The sequence below is a fragment of the Scyliorhinus canicula genome, chromosome 15 (assembly GCF_902713615.1).
Source record: "Scyliorhinus canicula chromosome 15, sScyCan1.1, whole genome shotgun sequence".
NCBI classification, from domain to species: Eukaryota; Metazoa; Chordata; class Chondrichthyes; order Carcharhiniformes; family Scyliorhinidae; genus Scyliorhinus; species Scyliorhinus canicula.
This window is the reverse complement of record NC_052160.1, coordinates 48,100,129-48,119,673: the sequence shown is the minus strand read 5'-3', so window position 1 is coordinate 48,119,673 and position 19,545 is coordinate 48,100,129. Positions and strand designations below refer to the sequence as shown.

The window sequence follows — 19,545 nt, the reverse complement described above, 5'->3', positions numbered from 1 at the left end:
TTCTTTACACTCTGTTCTGTGACTTATTTCTGAAACTGCATAGACGTCCCTCAAAGTCTCCCCCACACTTTCCATTTTAACGTCCTTGTGACCATTCTATTTAGCCTTTTCACTGGTCACAGACCATTTCAGGTGGAGCCTCTCCCAACAGTGCAGCTTATTTCTGTTCCAGTACTGATGCCAATGCCCTGCGAAATGGAACCTCTCTTTCTCATACCAGTCCTTTTGTTGCATGTTCACTTCCTTGATGTTTTAATTTCTATGCCAATTTGCACATGGCTCGGGTAATAATCCAGAAATTATGTCCTGTTCTTTAATTTTGTTCCTAATTCCTGATAATCTCCAAACAGGACCTCTTGCCTATGTTGTTGGTCTCAGCATGGACCAGAACAACTGGATCCTCCCCCTCCCTCTCCAAATTCCTTTCAAGTTGTTACAAGATGTCCCTCACCCTGGCACCAGGTAGGCAACACACCATGCATGACCCCAGTTGTGGAACCATATTTCCCACTCTCAAACTGAATGTGAAATGCCATTATGTTATGATCACTCTTGCCTAGAGGTCATTATTTTATCCTGTTTCATTACATATTGCCAGGCCAAAATAGTCTTTTCCCCAATAAGTTCCAGAAATTATTGCTCTCAGAAACGGTCCCAAATATATTGGAGTAATTTTACGCCCACATTTGCCCAGAGTGCAAACTGCAAACAGGGTGCAGTATCTTGTGAGAATCGGAAGATTCCCGCTGGCGAGATCTCATTTTTCAATTTTCCCCGCCCCTCACCAGTGACATAACAAAGTGTCTGCCCAGAATGGGAACATCATTTAAATATATTTGAATTTAATTGGTGGAAGTCTTAAAGCGCATCAAGGTAGATAAATCCCCGGGACCTGATTAAATGTATCCCAGGACGTTGTTGGCAGCTAAGGAGGAAATTGCAGCCCCCCTAGCAGAGATATTTGAATCGTTAACAGCCACAGGTGAGGTGCTTGAAGGTTGGAGGGTAGCAAATGTTGTGGCTTTGTTTAAGAAGGGTTGCAGGGAAAAGCCTGGGAACTACAGACCGGTGAGCCTAACATCTGTGGTGGGTAAGTTGTTGGAAGGTATTCTGAGAGGTAGGGTCTGCAGGCATTCAGAGAGGCAAGGACTGATTAGGGACAGTCAGCATGGCTTTGTGAGTGGAAAATCATCTCTCACAAATTGATTGAGTTTTTTTGAAGGGGTAACCAAGAAGGTAGATGAGGCAGTGCAGTCAGCGTTGTCTACATGGACTTTAGTAAGGCCTTTGACAAGGTACCGCATGGTAGGTTGTTACATAAGGTTCGATCTCACGGGATACAGGGTGAGGTAGCCAATTGGATATAAAATTGGCTTGATGACAGAAGACAAATGTTAGTTGTAGAGGGTTGTTTTTCAAACTGGACCAGCGGTGTGCCTCAGTGATCGGTGCTGGGTCCGATGTTATTTGTTTTTGTATTAATGACGTGGATGAGAATTTAGGAGGCATGATTAGTAAGTTTGCAGATGATACCAAGATTGGCGGCATAGTGGACTGTGAAGAGGTTATCTAGGATTGCAATGGGATCTTGATCAATTGGGCCAGTGGGCCGATGAATGGCAGATGGAGTTTAATTTAGATAAATATGAGGTGATGCATTTTGGTAGATCAAATCGAGGCAGGACCTACTCAGTTAATGGTATGGTGTTGGGGAGAGTTATAGAACAAAGAGATCGAGGAGTACAGGTTCATAGCTCCTTGAAAGTGGAGTCACAGCTGGACAGGGTAGTGAAGAAGGCATTCGGCATGCTTGGTTTTATTGCTCAGAACATTGAATACAAGATTGGGGACGTCTTGTTGAAGTTGTACAAGACATCAGTGAGGTCACCCTATTATAGAAAGGATATTATTAAACTAGAAAGTGTGCAGAAAAGATTTACTAGGATGCTCCCGGGACTTGATGGTTTGTGTTGTAAGAAGAGGTTGGATAGGCTGGGACCTTTTCCCCTGCAGCATAGGAGGCTTAGGGGTGATATTATAGAGGTCTATAAAATAATGAAAGACATAGATCAGGTAGATAGTCCACATCTTTCCCCAAAGATAGGGTAGTCTAAAACTAGAGGGCATAGGTTTACGGTAAGAGTGGAGAGATACAACAGAGATACAGATTCCAAGGGGCAATTTTTTCACACAGAGGGTGGTGAGTGACTGGAACGAGCTGCCAGAGGCAGTAGTAGACGCAGGTATAATTTTGTCTTTTAAAAAGCATTTAAACAGTTATATAGGAAAGCTGGGTATAGAGGGTTATGGGCCAAATGTGGACAATTGGGACTAGCTTTGTGGTAAAACCTGGGCAGCATGGACAAATTGGGCCGAAAAGCCTGTTTTTATGCTGCAAACCTCTATGACTCTATTACTTCCCTACCATAGGTTCCTCCCACATTTAGAATTCCCCTCATATCTGCAAAGTTTACAACTGCTTTTGAAAAATATGAAGCAGTCGAGAGGATCCCACTGGGGGTGCAGATGTTAATAGAGCCCCCTGGGGAAGAGGGACATGTCAAGATAGTACCCTGATATGCTCCATTGGGTGAGGTCCCCTTATGTGTGGGGAGAGTTGCCCCTGGTGCTTGGGGGGGGTTGGGGGTTCCTCCTATATATGGGTGGTTGCCCAGGTGATTGTTGGGGGAGAAAGTTCCCTTATCCGTGGAAGGGGGTTTGTCCTAATACTTGTTGCCGTTTAAACATGGCACCCTGATCTCTGTAGCCCAGCTCCCCCAGCATGACGGTGAAAGCCACGCCTCCAGACTTTTTGTTTACAGAGTGCCAGAATATCTGGAGAAAAAAACTCAGCCGTACAAATGGAGAGTTGCACAACGGTTTTATCACCTCAGCCAGCAGTCTCACAAAGTGCAAAATTCTGTATGAGCTCATCTTGTAGACTACCTTTGCCAATTTAGTTTGTCTAATTGATGTGAAGATTAAAGGCTCCCATGATTATTGCAGTATATTTTTTGTAAACCCACATTATTTCTTGATGTATACTATGGGCGCGATTCTCCGCTGCCCACGACGGGTCGGAGAATAGCGGGAGGGTGTCCCCGACATTTTTCACGCCCTCCCACTATTCTCCTCCCCCCCACAGCCGCCCCACGACATGAATTGCTGCTCGCCGTTTTTTACGGCGAACAGCGATTCTCCCCAGGCCGATGGGCCGAGTGCCCAGGCCTTTACGGCCGTTTTTACGGCAGCAAACACGCCTGCTTGCTGCCGTCGTAAAAATGGCTGCAACATGCCCGTTCTGGGCATCCAGGGCCCCCATTAGCACAGCAGTCTCCCGGCCATGCCAAGAGGGCCATGGGCCCGCGATCGGTGGGCACCGATCGCAGCCAGTGCATCCGTACGGACGCACTCTTTCTCCCTCCGCCGCCCCGCAGGATCAGTCCGCGGGGCGGCCGAGGGAGATGACGGCCCCGCGCATGCGCGGGTTGGAGCCGTCCAATCCGCGCATGCGCGGCTGACGTCATCGTGCGCGTCAGCCGGCGTGACGCTTGGCGCGCGGACTTAGTGACGGTCGCTAAGCCCGCGATGCCATGCTTCACGGGCCCCACTGCTAGCCCCGCCCGGGGGGGAGAATCGGGTCCCGGGAGGGGGCGCGGAGGCTGCCATGAAACACGGCCAGTTTCACGGCAGCCTTTACGACTCGCCGCATTTGCGGAGAATCGTGCCCTATGTCTTTCTGTGTAGCTACTGTTAGAGGGCCTATAAATTACTCCGACCAGTAAATTCTTTCCTTTGCTTTTTTTTTTCCACCCAAACTAATCTACATTTTGATCTTCTGAACCGAGATCATTTCTCACTATTGTATTGATCTCACTCTTTATTCACAGAGCGATCCCAACTTTGTTTCCTTTCCTGCGGTCCTTTTTTAAATTTAGAGTACACAATTCATTTTTTCCAATAAAGGGGCAATTTAGTGTGGCCAATCCACCTATCCTGCACATCTTTTGAGTTGTGGCAGTGAAACCCATGCAAACATGGGGAGAATGTGCAAACTCTACACAGACAGTGACCCAGAGCCGGAATTGAACCTGGGACCTCGGTGCTGTGAGGCAGCAGTGCTAACCACTGTGCCACCATGCTGTCTTCCTGCTGTCCTTTCTAAGTGTCAATTATCCATGATTATTCAGGTGCCAGCCTTGGTCACCTTGCAGTCATGTTTATGCAATGTCTATCATGTAATACTAATTTATTGCTACCAATTTATCCATCTTGAGCATTCAGAAAAAGAACCTTTCATTTAAAAATGTTTTTTTCCTGTTCTGACCTTATTTTCTGGCGCAGTCTTATGATTGAACACTCTGTCCCTTCCTGTTACACTCAGGTTATCATTATCCGTATCAATACCCTGCACTATTGCCTTGACATTTCTCATAAACTTTCCCAAGTTCCCCTAACCACTACAAAGCCCTCTCTTTGAAGCCTTAATTTTATGATTTACCAGAATGCTGGTTCCAGCATAGTTCAGGTGCAGGCCTTCCCAATGGTATAGTTTCCTCTTGCCCCAATACTGGTGCCAGTCCCCATGAATCGAAGCCCATTTCTTCCACGTCGATCTTTGGGCTTTACATTCAACTCTCTATCTTATTTACCCCATGCCATCTTGCTTATGGCTCAGGTAGAAATCCAAAGACCATCGTGATTCTGCTTTTTAATTCAGCCTCTAGCTGCTCATACTCTCTGAGCAGAACCTCTTCCTCAGTCCCACCTATGTCATTGGTGCCAACACAAGCCAATGACAACAGGATCCTTCTCCTTGCACTCCAGGTTCCTGTCCAGCACTGAGGCGGTGTCTTTAATCCAGGCCCTGGACAGGCAGCACAGCCTTTGTGGCCCATGCCCTCAATTATACTGTCCCTTATTACAACGGCATTCCTTTAAATTCTCCCTCCCCCACTTGAGTGGGCCCCTGCACCATAGTGCCATGGTCAGTTTGGTTCTCGTCCCAGCTCTTGTCCACACAGGTGGCATGATCCTTAATCAGGTTGGACAATTGCACGGTCTCAGGCTCCTCCAGTTTTACTTTCTTTCTGGGTCTACCTGTGGAGAGGGTTACTTGGCACTTTGATTTGTCAGCTGGTCTTGTATTTTTTATTGATATTCTTTCCCATCTCACTGAACAGTGCAGCTGTTCTGAATGAAGTTCTTATTTGTGTTACAGTGAGTCAGTGCTTGAGGAGATGTACGGACCTCTGCTAACTCACCTCACACACCCACGCATTGCACTTATCAATGGAGAGAAAAGAAACCCTTTTTTATTTTCAGCATGTAGTAATGTCCTGATCTTCGGAGTTGGGAGATTGCATACGGTTTGTGTAACATAATTTTTCTGTGATATCAAAGATGTGAAAAACTACTGGCACATATATGGAATCCCAATCTTTCTGGCAAAACCACTTTCTTTCAAATCCCTCCTGTTATCTGTTTCACCTGTATCTTAGTCTTCTCTATTTCTATTCAAAGGAAGTTACAAGTGACTGAGAAAAACTAGCTTATCACATCTCTCCAAAACCAGCCAGCATTTTTTAATGTTATACAAGAAATTCACACACAGCAAGAATCCACAGACAGCAATGAGTTATTGACTAGTTTGCCTGTTTGGTAAAGCAGGCTGTGGGAGAAATGTTAACCAAACCACCAGGCGAATACTAGAATAGTGTAAAATGGGCAATGTTGATTCAGCTACCTGCCATACATTTGTCCTAATTTTCAATCCCATCATAAATGACAGAAGTTTTATTGTTTATTCTCTCCTTATCCTTCCTCCCAAAACATAACGCCTGCATTTCTCCACAATAATTTAATCAGACGTCTACCTGTACAAGTGGGATGCCGCAGGGATCAGTGCTGGGGCCTTGACTATCTACAAATTAGATTAATGACTTGAATGAAGGGACCAAGCGTATTTGGAGCTAAATTTACTGATGATATAAAAATAGGTAGGAAAGCAAATTGTGAAGTGGATACAAAGAGCAGACAAAGGGATAGACAGAGGTTAAGTGAGTGGGCGCAAATTTGGCAGATTGGTTATAATGTTGGAAAATATGAGGCTATCCACTTTAAATAGATATATATATTTAAAATGAGAGAGGCAGCAGGATTTTGCAGTACAGATGGACCTGGGTGCCCTTGTGCACAAAGAAGAAAAAGTTAGCTTGCAAGTAAAGAGGAAGGCAAATGAATGTTAGCTTTTATTGAATGTGGATGGAGTATAAAAGTAGAGAAGTTTTACTACAGCTGTGCAGTGTGCTGGTGAGACCATACCGAGAGTACTGAGAACAATTTTGGTCTATATATATAAGGAGGGGTATACTTGCATTGTGGGCAATCCAGAGAAGCTTCACTGGTTTGATTCTGAGATGGAGGGGTTGTTTTTTGAGAAAAGGTTGAACAAATTGGGCCTATATTCATTGCAGTTTAAAATAAAGAGAGGTGATCTTATTGAAATAGTAAGATGGTGCGAGTCTTGACAGGGTGGATACTGAGAGGATTTTCCCCCCCATGGGGAAGCAGGGGACATAATTTTAGAATAAGAAGTCACCCATTGAAAATGGAGATGAAGAGGAATTTCGTCTCTCTGGATCATAAGTGGGCAGCATGGTGGCACAGTGGTTAGCACTGCTGCCTCACAGCTCCAGGGTCCCGGGTTCAATTCCAGCTCGAGTGACTGCGTGGAGTTTGCACTTTATCCCCGTGTCTCCATGGGTTTCCTTCAGGTTCTCTGGTTTCCTCCCACAGTTCAAAGATTGGCCATGCTAAATTGTCCCTTAGTGTCAAAAAGGTTAGGTGAGGTTACTGGGTTATGGAGATAGGGTGGAGGTGTGGGCTTAAGTAGGGTGTTCTTTCCAAGGGTCAGTGCAGACTCGATGGGCCGAATGGCCTGCTTCTGCACTGTAGGGATTCTATGAATCTTTACAATTATATTCCACAGGGACCAGTGGAGGTTGCGTCATTGAATATATAGATTTTTGAACTATAGAGGAGTCAAGAATTATGGTGAACAGGTGGGAACGTGGTGCTGAGGCCAAAATTAGATTAGCCTTGGCAATGTAGGCTTGAACAGCTTTATGGCCTACTCCTGCTCATTTTTCTTATATTCAGTAGTTTATGTCCACCTCAGATCACTGGAACTTTGTTTTAGTTAAACACATTCCCTGTTTTTCTGTGTTATCTGGGTATTTAGCTTTTTATTTTTCTTACATCCAAGTGCAATTCATCAGAGGAGCAATAAATAGTCCCAGTACTGACCCTGTAGGGACAATACTGACTCTGCAACTGTCCAGTCTGAAGAACATTCATCAACCATGACACTCTCATTTTTTGTATTCTAAAATACATCAGCACTCCAACAAAATAACTATACAGCCACTCCTTTTTAAAGCTACAAGGCACAACAAATTCAGAAGATGCCACTGGTTTCAACCTGAGATGTGAAGAGTCATCTCTCCAGTTGGTGTGGGAGTAGGAGATTTAACCCACTTGTTTCATGCACCTCGCTAGGTTTGCTGCTCTTTGTGCCATAGAACCTCTGTTGCTTGCCCAGTCATTAATCAATTGGCCATTCATTCTTTCCACTCCATCTGGTTCTCTAGCAAAGGACTATTACTACAAGCATAATCCATCTTCTATACACCAAGTATGTAGGCTCTTTGGAAGCAGAACTCTTAAATAGAATGATAATAATTGCTTATTGTCACAAATAGGCTTCAATGAAGTTACTGTGAAAAGCCCCTAGTCGCCACATTCCGGCGCCTGTTCAGGGAGGCTGGAACGGGAATGGTCTTGTTCTGCATTACAAGCTAGCTGTCTTAGCCCACTGTGCTAAACCAGCCAGTGGCTTTCTAATGATTATTCCAGTAGGTAGCTGCCATACCTCCACTTACTATGTGTTGATGTAATCTGACTGACATCAAGATTTTAAGGTGTTGGAGACAGAGAGGGTGGGTGGAATTGCAAATTCAGATTCTGTCCTGCAATGGGTGAAGCACTCTTCGGACAGGACTCTTGCACCAAAACATTAGCCTTAACCAAAGGTCAATAAAGAGCATTGTTAAACATGATGGCCCATTATTTCCATGCTGACTCTCTGCAAGAGCTACTTAGCTATCTCCACTCCTCTGACTTTTCTATCTGGCCCTTTTGAAAGCCACCATTAAATCTGGCTCGAACACACTCACAGACGTTGCATTCTAGATCCTAACCACCCATTGGATAAAAAACGTCGTGTCACTGCTGCTTCTTTTGTCAATCATCTTGAATCGGTCTCCTCTGGTTCTCAACTTTTCTACCAATGACAATAGTTTCTCCCTATATACTTTGTCCAGGCCCACCATATTTTTGACAACCATCTCCCTCCAAAGTGAACAGCACCAACTATCCTTGAAATTCCAGAGCTTACGGTCCAGAAGCCTGATAGCATGCTCACCAAACCCACATACATTTTACATTTACAAGAACAGAAAAAGTTCCAATGTGAGAGGCCATCAATCTACTCCATAGTTAGCTATGCAGAGAAGCACAAGTTTTACAAGTCAACTTTTAGGTGTTTTGCCCCTCCCTTGAGTGACAGACTAGTCCTTGATTCGGTAAGTTGATGGAAGATTTTATAAATATATAAATCACTGGGTAGGCTCCAGTTGGAGCATTATATCCAATTCTGGACACCACACTTTAGGAAATAAGTCAAGGTTTTGGAGAAGGTACAGATGAGATCTCCTAGAATGGTACATGGGTAGAGGGCCTTCAGTTATGTGGAGAGACTGGGGAAGCTGGTGCTTAGAGCAAAGAAGGTTCAAGGTGATTTAGAAGTGTTCAAAATCATGAGAGGTTTTCAAACAGTGAACAGAAAAAAAAACTGTTTCCACGTGTAGGAGGGTTAGTAACCAGGGACACAAAATTAAAATAATTGGCACAAAACCCAGGAAAGAGGTGAGGAAACATTTTTTTGCACGTTGGTTTGATCTGGAATACATTGCCTGAAAGGATTTTGAGAGCTGACAGAATAAAAACTTACAAAAGAAAATTGAATATGTATCCCTAAAAAGGGAACATCTACAAGCCAATGGGGAAAATATTCACTTCTGTCACATTCTTCTGCTGCTCTGATGAGGCAGCACAACACTGCCCGTTAAATTGTTTTTAAATTGTGGGCTCTGACCAATGTCCTAGAATTACATGGAATTTGTAACACAGAAACAGGTTAGTCTGCCCAAGTAATTGGTGCTGACATTCATGCTCCACATTTGGTTCCTCCCACCTACTTCATATAATCCTGTAAGCATATCTATTTTGGCGCCAAAATCGGGCCCAGCACCAGTCCGGCGATTCTCTGTGCCCCGAAAATCGGCGTGTGTGCGTAGTACTCTGCGTGGCTGGGGGGCCATTGCCAGAGGCCTGCCCAGCAATCATCCACTCCTGACCGACCGAGTTCCCGACAGCAGGGAACTATCATGCTATGGCCGATCGGGACTCACGTGGCGGTTGCGGACTCAGTCCATGGCTGCCCTGGTGGTGGGGGGGGGGGCCTTATGGGCGACCGGAGGAGTGATCGGGCCGGACGGATCTTCCGGACCGTGGTCGATCGTGGTGGGGGGGGGTCTATACCTTGCAGCTGCCTCCTCGGCCTGAGTGCGCCATGGCGCTTGGCACGGCCGCTGGCAGCGGCCGCCATGCGCAAGCGCAGACTCCAGACCAGAAGTGCAAGGGCCCGTATTCGCAGCTAAAGTTGCGTGAATCACTCTGGGTCCCTGCTGGCCTCCTGCAGGTAAGCGAATCGACTGTTCTTTTTTATTGGAAACTCTGGAGTGAAACGTCAGCGTTTTTACGCTGGAGTGGGGACATAGCTCCATTTTGAGAGAATCCAGCCCATGGTGTATCCGGGTCACGTGCCTGCATACTCGAACAACCTGCTGGTTGGATGCTGAAATTACAACAGTTAAACATTGTGGTAAACCACTGTATTGTATTGTACTGTTCTATTGCTACTTGCCTGGGCTTGTCCCTGCTGGCTCCGATCCACTGTAGTATATAATATGTGTATTGTGGTAAACTGCCACTGAATTAAATGTAATGTGGTAAACCACAGCCTGCTGGCTCCGCCTCCCCTCGGTCTCGGTATAAAGGTGGCCGATCTCCGCCACTGCCCTAGTTCGAGATCCGAGGCCAAGAGGCTTTTTGTTTAGTTTATTAAAGCCTCAGTTACGTTCACTACTCGTCTCGTGTTCATTGCTGGCACATCACATATATTGTTATTTATGTACAGATGATGATGCAGATGACAATCTACTTATCATCACACACCTGTATCTTATATTTATGAGCCCTAGCTTTGGATTCCCAAAGTGAAAACATCTTTTCTACATCTACACTATTGCATGCGATCATAGCTTTAAAGACCTCTATTTGGCCACCCCGTAGTTTTGTCGTCTGTAGCCTATTTGGCTTTCCTGATAGTCGGAACCCATTGATCAGTGTTAATAATCTTGTGTTATGCTATTGAGTGAGACTGACTAGGCGTGGCCAGTTTGGGTGTAAGTACCTGTCAACCTATCTCTGTCTCATTCAATATAACATCATAATTTGAAGGCCAAAGCCTCCATCACCTGAGTGAAGCTCCAGTTATCAAAAGGCAAATTTATTCCCCCCATCTCTGTCCCAGTGCGTTTCAAAACATTGGTTTATTTAGCTGTTAAATAATTGCAGTAGAATAATGTCCATTATTTATATTCCCTCAGGCTTTCTCGCTGAAGCAGTCTGTTGATATGAAATAGCTTTGGCTCTGTTTCAGTGTAAAGTCTCAGAGTAAGTCAAGTGTGAATTCAGCTTGAGTGCCTGGCAGCTAAAGCTGGTGCATGATCTCCAAGAAATAGTGACAAATCACTTTTCACATATACCAAATGCAATGTGAGTTCCAGGAGGGGACAATTGGCTCTCCATTAATTCTCTAGCCCCAACCGCTAGTCAAATGTTAATTGATGAAGGATGCAAATGTGTGTAAAGCTCACTGTCCCTGGCTGGAGAGTGGTTGCAGAAACAGAGGTCTCCTGGCTCCATGTTTCACTCAGCAGGTGTTTGAGGAAGACTCTTACAAACCCCAAAACTGCATTAAGAATCATAGAATTTACAGTGCAGAAGGAGGCCATTTGGCCCATCGAGTCTGCACTGGCCCTTGGAAAGAGCACCTTACTTAAGCCCAAGCCTCACCCTATCCCCATAACCCAGTAACCCCACCTTTCCTTTTGGGCACTAAGGGGCAATTTAGCAATACCAATCCACCTAACCGCACATCTTTGGACTGTGGGAGGAAATCCACGCAGACAGGGGGAGAAAGTACAACTCCACAGTCACCCGAGGCCGGAATTGAACCCGGGACTCTGGAGCTGTGAGGTAGCAGTGCTAACCACTGTGCCATCGTGCCGCTCCATTGGTACAGCATCTTATCACAAATCCTCAGAAACACATCAAATTATCTCATATAAAATTAATTACTTCTAATATGTCGTGCCTTTTGTTCCGTAAACAACAGCCATTTTCCGCCCCAAAACAGCCACAAGGTGAATGATCTGTTCATCTCAGTTTTCATAGTATTTTCATAGCAATGGAAGGCCTTGCAAACCCGTGAGCCTGCTCTGCCATTTAATTAGAAAGAAAGACTTGCATTTACAATGACATTTATGACCCACAGATGTCCCAAACTGCTTTATAGACATTGAATTATTTTTGAAGTGTACAGCTGCAATTTCATGGAGTCAGGGCCACTCCGTGGAGGTGTAAAAATGGCAGCCAGGACCCGATTCCAGGATTCCCGACCCCATTCTGGCACCCCCAGTTTTCGCCAATGCCGATTAAGAGTGTGGGCTGGTTCAAGTCGTCAGCCTATACCTAAACTCTTTAACACAGTCACCCAAGCTCAGAATCAAGCCTGGGACTCTGGCGCTGTGAGGCAGCAGTGCTAACCACTGTGCCACCATTCCTTTTGAAAGGTAAATTTAAAAGCTTTTACCCATGCCTTGCTATGCCCACACCCCTAATGGGTCCTCATAACTTTCATGCCAAGCTATGTTCCACTACCCACAACCTATGACCTGTCTTACCCTTATATGCAAAGCCATTCCCCACCACCCACCAAGGAGTATTTTTAAGAAAGTGTAAGTTATGAATGACTGATTGTTTTTCAAATCTTTTTTAATGTATATTTCATTAGAGTTTTCCATTTTTACAAGTAATGCTACAAATCCTCAGGATTTGTACAACAGAGCCTCAGTATGCATGAATTCAGAAAAAGATAGAACAACAACATAGTTGGTTCAGCTTAATCATTAAACATGGCGCCTCCATATGTATCACTGGATAAACTAGTGAATGAGATAAAGAAAGATGCAGTCAATAAACATGGTAAAATGGTGCACATCTTCACATACAGTGAATGCTCTTACAGCCAATGAAAATATAGGATAAGAGTGCACCAAAACATATCTCCACTGCCTCCAATCATACCAGAGGCATCAATATCACATTGTAACATCTTTTTCTTGCACATAAGACTTGGCTACATCTTTGCAGGAGCCAGTCAACAATTCTTTACCTCAAAAATAACAAAACTGCTGAAATAATTCACAAAGACATTAGTTTTAAGAGGATATTTTACATATAACCACAAGATGCAACAAACCCCCAAATCCTGCACAGTACAGAGCAGAGGGGGACTTACACTTTTGGGAGCCCTGTGGTCTCCCTCTGCAGAGACCCCATGTCACAATCCTCCCCCAACGACATTGAGCCCCGCCCACAATACATTGTGCCCACCCGAATGGCCTCTCCTCTCTCTCGCCCTCTACACCCAGTCCGGTTGCCACCCAGCCCTCTCACTCTCAGCCCTACTGCCTGGCTGGCCTTTGGTTGGGTTTACCCACTCCCGCTGGCCCCAGCTCCCCGACACGACACCTGCACTTGCCTGGCCTTCTTCACACATCTCAACTGCTGCTCTGCTCAACTCTCGCTCACGTGGCCAGGCCTCGGGCCTCGACCCTCTATGACCGTGTGTGTGCTCCTGGCTGGCTCTGTTAGTGGCCTTCATTCTTTTTGGTTGGTTGCCCACTCACCCTCCGCCCTGGCTTCACTCCTCCCCTCGATGGCCGTTGTCCAATGCTGCCTTCTCACCTCGCTGAAGGATTCGCAGGCACGTACCCTGATGTTAGGTCGGCGACTTCACTTTTGCCTCAGGCTATCCTCCAGACCAAATACTAGAAACCTGGCTGCTGCTTTGCACTTTCAGAAACTTCATACCAATTCAGGAGATCCATGTCCAAACTGGATCCATGTCCTAACACAATCTCTCAACATCTGGCAAATTGCTTTCCTGCTGTAAAGGGGAGTCCACAAATCAGAGCCCGGTGTGGTTCTGTATTGCCTGCGGATAGGCTTAATGCGCCTATCAGCAGAACTAGAGCTATCAAGGCTCTGATTGGTGTTCCCATGATGTTCCCACCAAAACAGTCACCTCTCCGTATGGGGCCACCCTGTCAGGTCCCATGCTGTGGCGCTGTCCGCTTCATTGAAAGTCTGCCTCTGGACCTTTTAAGGTGTCCCTTATCATGTCAAGGAGTACGATCCTCCTCCTCTTGACATGATAAAGGAAACCTCCTTAGATGCAATATACTATATTGGAGCCTCTATCAATACCCTTCTTATTCAAGTCAGGAAAAGAAACCCCAAAAAGAGAGGAACACCAGGATTAGCTGAAGAACACCAGGCAAGGTGCACCTTCACAAAAAGGAGAAAAATGTAGCCTCACTAAGAAACAGGACACTACCTTCCCCAGGAGAGCCAAAGCCTCAAGAAGGAGGGTGACCTAGAACTCTCTATATAAGACCATTTGGAGGGGGCACTTAACTCCCCTATCCAGCCGACCTTCCAACTGAAGAAAGACTCCAACAGCACTGATCCACAGCACTCAGACTCGCACTCAGACCCTGCAGTCCACAGGTTACTACCTCCTCGGTGCAACCCCATCTGGAGAAAGAGATCAGACCAGGAGCTGCCTAAAGCAGACAACTCGGGGAAGGGTAACCTACTCCACCACCCGAAATACCCTCTACCCGACTCAGGTAAACACAGTTACTACTGCCTTGACTTCTTCAATCAAGCGACCACACAGTGAAGTAAATATTGAAGACCAACCCAAGGAAGACTAGCCAATCAAGGATTGATCGACCATGCCCAGGTGTGCCAATACATATTTTCCCCATCTTCAACAACACCAGAAGTACCACCCAAAAAGAAGAATGATGAGGAACTTCGTCCTCTCCAGGATACATCATCTGTCCACACCTTCATAGGAGACAAGCAAGGATTCGATAATCCCAAAATTTAAAAAAACAACAGAAAAACAGAACACTGATAGTTCTCATTGGGGGCTTTCTTCACCCATAATGAGCACTTACATGACCATAGCTACCACCTCCACACCAAACTAGAGGTTGTTATTGTTTTTATTGTAACTGGGATGAAGTCCCAGAACTGAGGCGGGCCTTTTAAACAGCCCACATTGGCTCCTCGCAGCTCTTGTGAGTGCCTCCAAACTCTTTCCGGGAACACTGGGGCCGATTCCAGTTATTACCCACGCCCCTGGATTAAAAGTTCCTTCTTTTCTGGCATTTATTCCTGAGTCGGGCATGCCATGCCAGAAAATTCCAAGACTTCTGGTGTCTTCTTCAAGGATAAAACCCAGCCAATAGTCACTATTATAACACAGAAAATATGGCAGCCAATTTTCACAAGCGCCACGCCAGCCCCGACACAACATGGCGTAGGGCTACAGGGGCCGGCGCAGAGCAATAGAGGCCCCCAGCCCGAGAGGCCGGCCCGCCGATCGGTAGGCCCCGATCACGACCCAAGCCACAGCAGACGCCCCCCCCCCCCACGTCAGAACCCTCCTCCCCCCCAACCAGGCCGCCCCTGAAATGATGTACACCGAGCTCGCGCTGGGTAAGACCGCACGTGGACGGCGCCGACGGGACTCTGATTTTTATTGCGGCGACTTGGCCCATCCCGGGCGGAGAATCACCGGGGGTGGGGCCGCGTAGAGAGGCCCCCGACTGGCGCCACGCTGACCGTGCCGGCACCAATGGCGGCGATTCTCCACTTACCAGAGAATCAGCTGACCGGCATCAGGGCGGCGTCGCGCGATTCACGCCCAGCCTGGCAATTCTCTGGCCTGGCGTGGCCTGAGAGAATCCCGCCCACTCTGTCTGCTCGCCATCAAACCTGCCATGCGCTGGCTGGGAGAATTCCTCCCCAAGAGTCAGTCTTATCTGAAAAGCCGACTATAGCTATTTCTGCATATCTACCTGGCAAAGCCATTGGAACCTGTCTTTTTCAGATCTCTGACAGCAGTGTGGCAAATGCAAAACTGCCATCTAATCAGAAGGACATCAGAAAGCTACCATGTCACAAGGAAAGTGACACTTGCTGAACATTAACAGTCAGCAGTGGTCTGAAACTTGTTTGCAACATGTTTATGGCTGAAATCATTAATGTTGGAGGGCAACCCTCCTCAGTTGCAGCACAATCTCATCTTCAGCAACTGAACAGGTTGAAAAGGAGAGGGGAAGATCAGGTGATAGGTTGCCCAACGTTCATCTGCAATTCCATTTCAATGATTCGTCAAATACTTTCCGGGGACTTTTTAAACATTTGTTTCTCCCTGCAACATATCGCTTCCCCAAGCCTCACCCTTCAGTTGTTCCCAGCTCGTTACATTTGATTTGCACATAATTTTCCTTTACCACCACCCAGAGGCCAGAATTCTATCTTTGCGTAGGTGCACCAGTGATGGCCTGAAAATTGGAGGTAGTCCAGTGTGGCCATTTTAGGGGCTCCGGAAATTAATTACTTGATGCCAGGGCTTCCATCCTTTCAAAGAATGAGGTCCTGTCACCAAGAGCTGCCAGCCAAATGGGGGCTGGTAGCTCACAGTTACAGGAGTACTATCGGGACTGGGAACAAATCTTGCCTTTAAAAAACTCTATCCTCTCAACCTGGTACTGCTCTGGCCGTTAGTTTTGATTTAGTGCTCAAGTCTTGGAGTGGGACTTGAATCCAGTTGAAACCTTTTGACTGAATGGAAGGAGCGCTACTAAACTGAGCCAAAGCTGACACTGACACAGCTGAATTAGATGCCTGTCTATATCATAACTCCACTGATGTACCATCAATTGAACACAAGACGAGTTGCTGAACAAAAGTATGGCTTTAAACTGCTAGATATTAGCCCTGCGGTCAATTACAGTAGAAGGACGACCGCCGGGAGTACTGGGTATTTATACCCTGCACTGGAGGCGGGGTTAACTCAGCCTCTCGACCAATTGGGGAGCCGTCACATGACTGGTCTCAACCAACCGGTCGAGAGGCACATGACCGACCAGGGCCAATGGTAAGCCGGTGTTCTGCACCAATGGCAGGCAGCTATGCTAATCATACCACCACATTCACCCCTTGCGGAGAAAGAAGCCGGGGGGGGGGGGGTCAACGAGAGCTGGGGGGGGGGGGGGAGAACTGGTGGTGTGAGTAGTAAGGAGAGAAGGAAAAAAAATGCATCCTTGGCTTCCCACTGGCCCAGACATTTAGCAACAGTACATAGTGTCCATACATGGTCCATGGTGGTGTTGTAGTCAAATGGACTCGATCAGCCTTTTCGTTGCCCGTGACGTCCTGGCAGACCGCCGCAGTGGAGTTGATGACGTTGGTTCAGCCGATGGTGGTGGTTCAGCTGATGTCCTGGACTCCGGGAGCGATGGTCCTTGAACTGATGGTCTCCGTACCCCGGGCTGGTGGGGGAGACGCCATGGATGGGGGAGGGGTGGCCTGTGTGGGGCACTGGGGGAAAAAGGACATGGGGGGGTCTGTGGTGAAGGGGGGGAGGGCAGCATGCCGGCGAGTGCCAGGTCCCGGAGGGAGACCGTGTCCTGCCGATTGTCGGGGTACTCCACGTACGCATACTGCGGGTTAGCGTGGAGTAACTGGACTTGTTCCACCAACGGGTCGGACTTGTGCACCCGCACATGCTTCCGGAGCAAGATGGCTCCGGGGGCAGCCAGCCACATCAGGAGAGGGGATCCGGAGGACGACTTCCTGGGGAAAACAACAAGGCGTTCATGAGGTGTCTGATTAGTTGTGGTACAGAGGAGGGAGCGGATAGAATGTAGGGCATCGAGGATAACCTCTTGCCATCGGGAAATAGGGATATCTCTGGACCGGAGGGCCAGTAGTATGGTCTTCCAGATGGTACCATTCTCCCGCTCGACCTGTCCGTTACCCCGAGGGTTATAGCTGGTCGTCCTGCTAGAGGCGATGCCCCTGTTGAGCAGGAATTGACGCAGCTCGTCGCTCATAAATGAGGACCCCCAATCGCTAGGTATGTATGCGGGGTAGCCGAACAGGGAGAAGATGGAGAGGAGGGCCTTAATGACGGTCGATATGGTCATGTCGGGGCAGGGAATGGCGAAGGGGAAGCGGGAGTATTCATCGATCACCGTCAGGAAGTAAATGTTGCGGCTGCTAGAGGGAAGGGGCCCCTTGAAGTCTATGCTGAGACGTTCGAAGGGGCGGGATGCTTTGATCAGGTGTGCGCGCTCGGGGCGGTAGAAGTGCGGTTTGCACTCTGCGCAGATGTGGCAGTCACGGGTTACTGTCCTTACTTCCTCGAAGGAGTAGGGCAGGTTGTGGGTCTTTATGAAATGATAGAAACGGGTCACCCCTGGATGGCAGAGGTCCGCGTGGAGGGAGCGGAGGTGGTCTATCTACGCGCTGGCGCAGGTACCGCGGGACAGGGCATCAAGAGGCTCATTGAGCTTCCCAGGACGATACAAGATATCGTAGTTGTACCTGGACAACTCGATCCGCCACCGTAAGATCTTGTCGTTCTTAATCTTGCCCCTCTGTGCATTATCGAACATGAAGGCTACTGACCGTTGGTCTGTGAGGAGGGTAAACTTCCTGCCGGCCAAATAGTGCCTCTAATGTCGCACAGCTTCGACTATGGCCTGGGCTTCCTTTTCCACTGAGGAGTGGCGGAGTTTGGAAGCCTGGAGGGTTCTGGAGAAGAAGGCCACGGGTCTGCCCGCTTGGTTCAGGGTGGCCGCCAGAGCTACCTCCGATGCGTCGCTCCCGACCTGGAAGGGTAGGGACTCGTCGATGGCGCGCATCGTGGTCTTTGCGATGTCTGCTTTGATGTGGCTAAAGGCCTGGCAGGCCTCCGACGACGGCGGGAAGGTCGTGGACTGAATGAGGGGACGAGCCTTGTCAGCGTAATTGGGAACCCATTGGGCGTAGTAAGCGAAGAAACCCAGGCAGCGTTTAAGGGATTTGAGGGTATTGGGGAGAGGGAGTTCCATCAGGGGGTGCATGCGTTCAGGGTCGGGGCCTATCACTCCGTTACGCACTACGTAGCCGAGGATGGCTAGACGGTCGGTACTAAACATGCACTTATCCTTATTGTAAGTTAGGTTAAGGAGTTTTGCGGTTTGGAGGAATTTTCGGAGGTTGGTGTCATGGTCCTGCTGGTCATGGCCGCAGATGGTGACGTTATCGAGATACGGGAAGGTAGTCCATAATCCGTACTTGTCGACCATTCAGTCCATCTCCCGTTGGAAGACCGAGACCCCATTTGTGACACCGAATGGAACCCTGAGGAAGTGGTAGAGGCCATCTGCCTCGAACGCGGTGTACTTGCGGTCACTCGCGTGGATGGGGAGCTGATGATAAGCGGACTTGAGGTCCACCGTGGAGAAGACTTTGTATTTCACAATCTCGTTTACCATGGCGGAAATACGGGGGAGAGGATACGCGTCCAGTTGTGTAAACCGGTTGATGGTCTGGCTGTAGTCGATGACCATCCGGTTTTTCTCCCCAGTCCGGACCACCAGCACTTGGGCTCGCCAGGGACTGTTGCTGGCCTCGATGACCCGTTCCTCCTGCAACCTATGGACCTCGGACCTGATGAAGGTCCGGTCCTGGCCGCTGTACCATCTGCGGGTTGCGACGGGTTTGCAATCGGGGGTGAGATTAGCAAACAAGGAGGGGGTTCCACATGCAGTACCCGGTGACGCGGATGGAGTGCGAACCTGAGGCTAACCCGATTTTGTGTTTTACAGGGTGGACAGGGAGCGCGCAGCGTCTTACCGTGTCAGGGTGTACGAAGCGTTCCGTACCCCCGGAGTCCAGCAGGCAGCCCGTCTTGTGCCCGTTGAGGTGTATTTGCGTTGTCGTCTTGGCGAGCGTGCGTAGACGTGACTGGTCGAGCTGAATGGCCGCGAGCTGTGGAGAAGATCCGTAGTCGTCGTCGGCGGCGGCCGAGTGGGTGCTGGCAGGACCTTGTGTGCCAGTCCAGGATGGCGGCGCCTAGGACCCGCACGTGGAGTCGGGGCCCCAAGATGGCGGTGCCCATGACCCGCACGTGGGGTCGGGGCCCCAAGATGGCGCGCCCAG

At 48.1% G+C, this 19,545-nt stretch overlaps 1 protein-coding gene across 3 annotated transcripts in view; it reads left to right on the top strand.

The window, feature by feature from the left end:
* Positions 1-19,545, top strand: part of LOC119978064 (protein ELFN1-like) — a 427,227-nt gene that overhangs the window by 159,898 nt on the left and 247,784 nt on the right. Inside the window, exon 1 of one of the 3 annotated variants that reach the window (XM_038819427.1) lies at positions 9,248-9,258. The exons of the other annotated variants lie outside the window; for them this stretch is intronic. The gene's annotated coding sequence lies outside the window, so the exon portion shown is untranslated. Of the gene's footprint in view, positions 1-9,247; positions 9,259-19,545 lie in introns of those variants that run through there. 3 annotated transcript variants of the gene reach the window in all.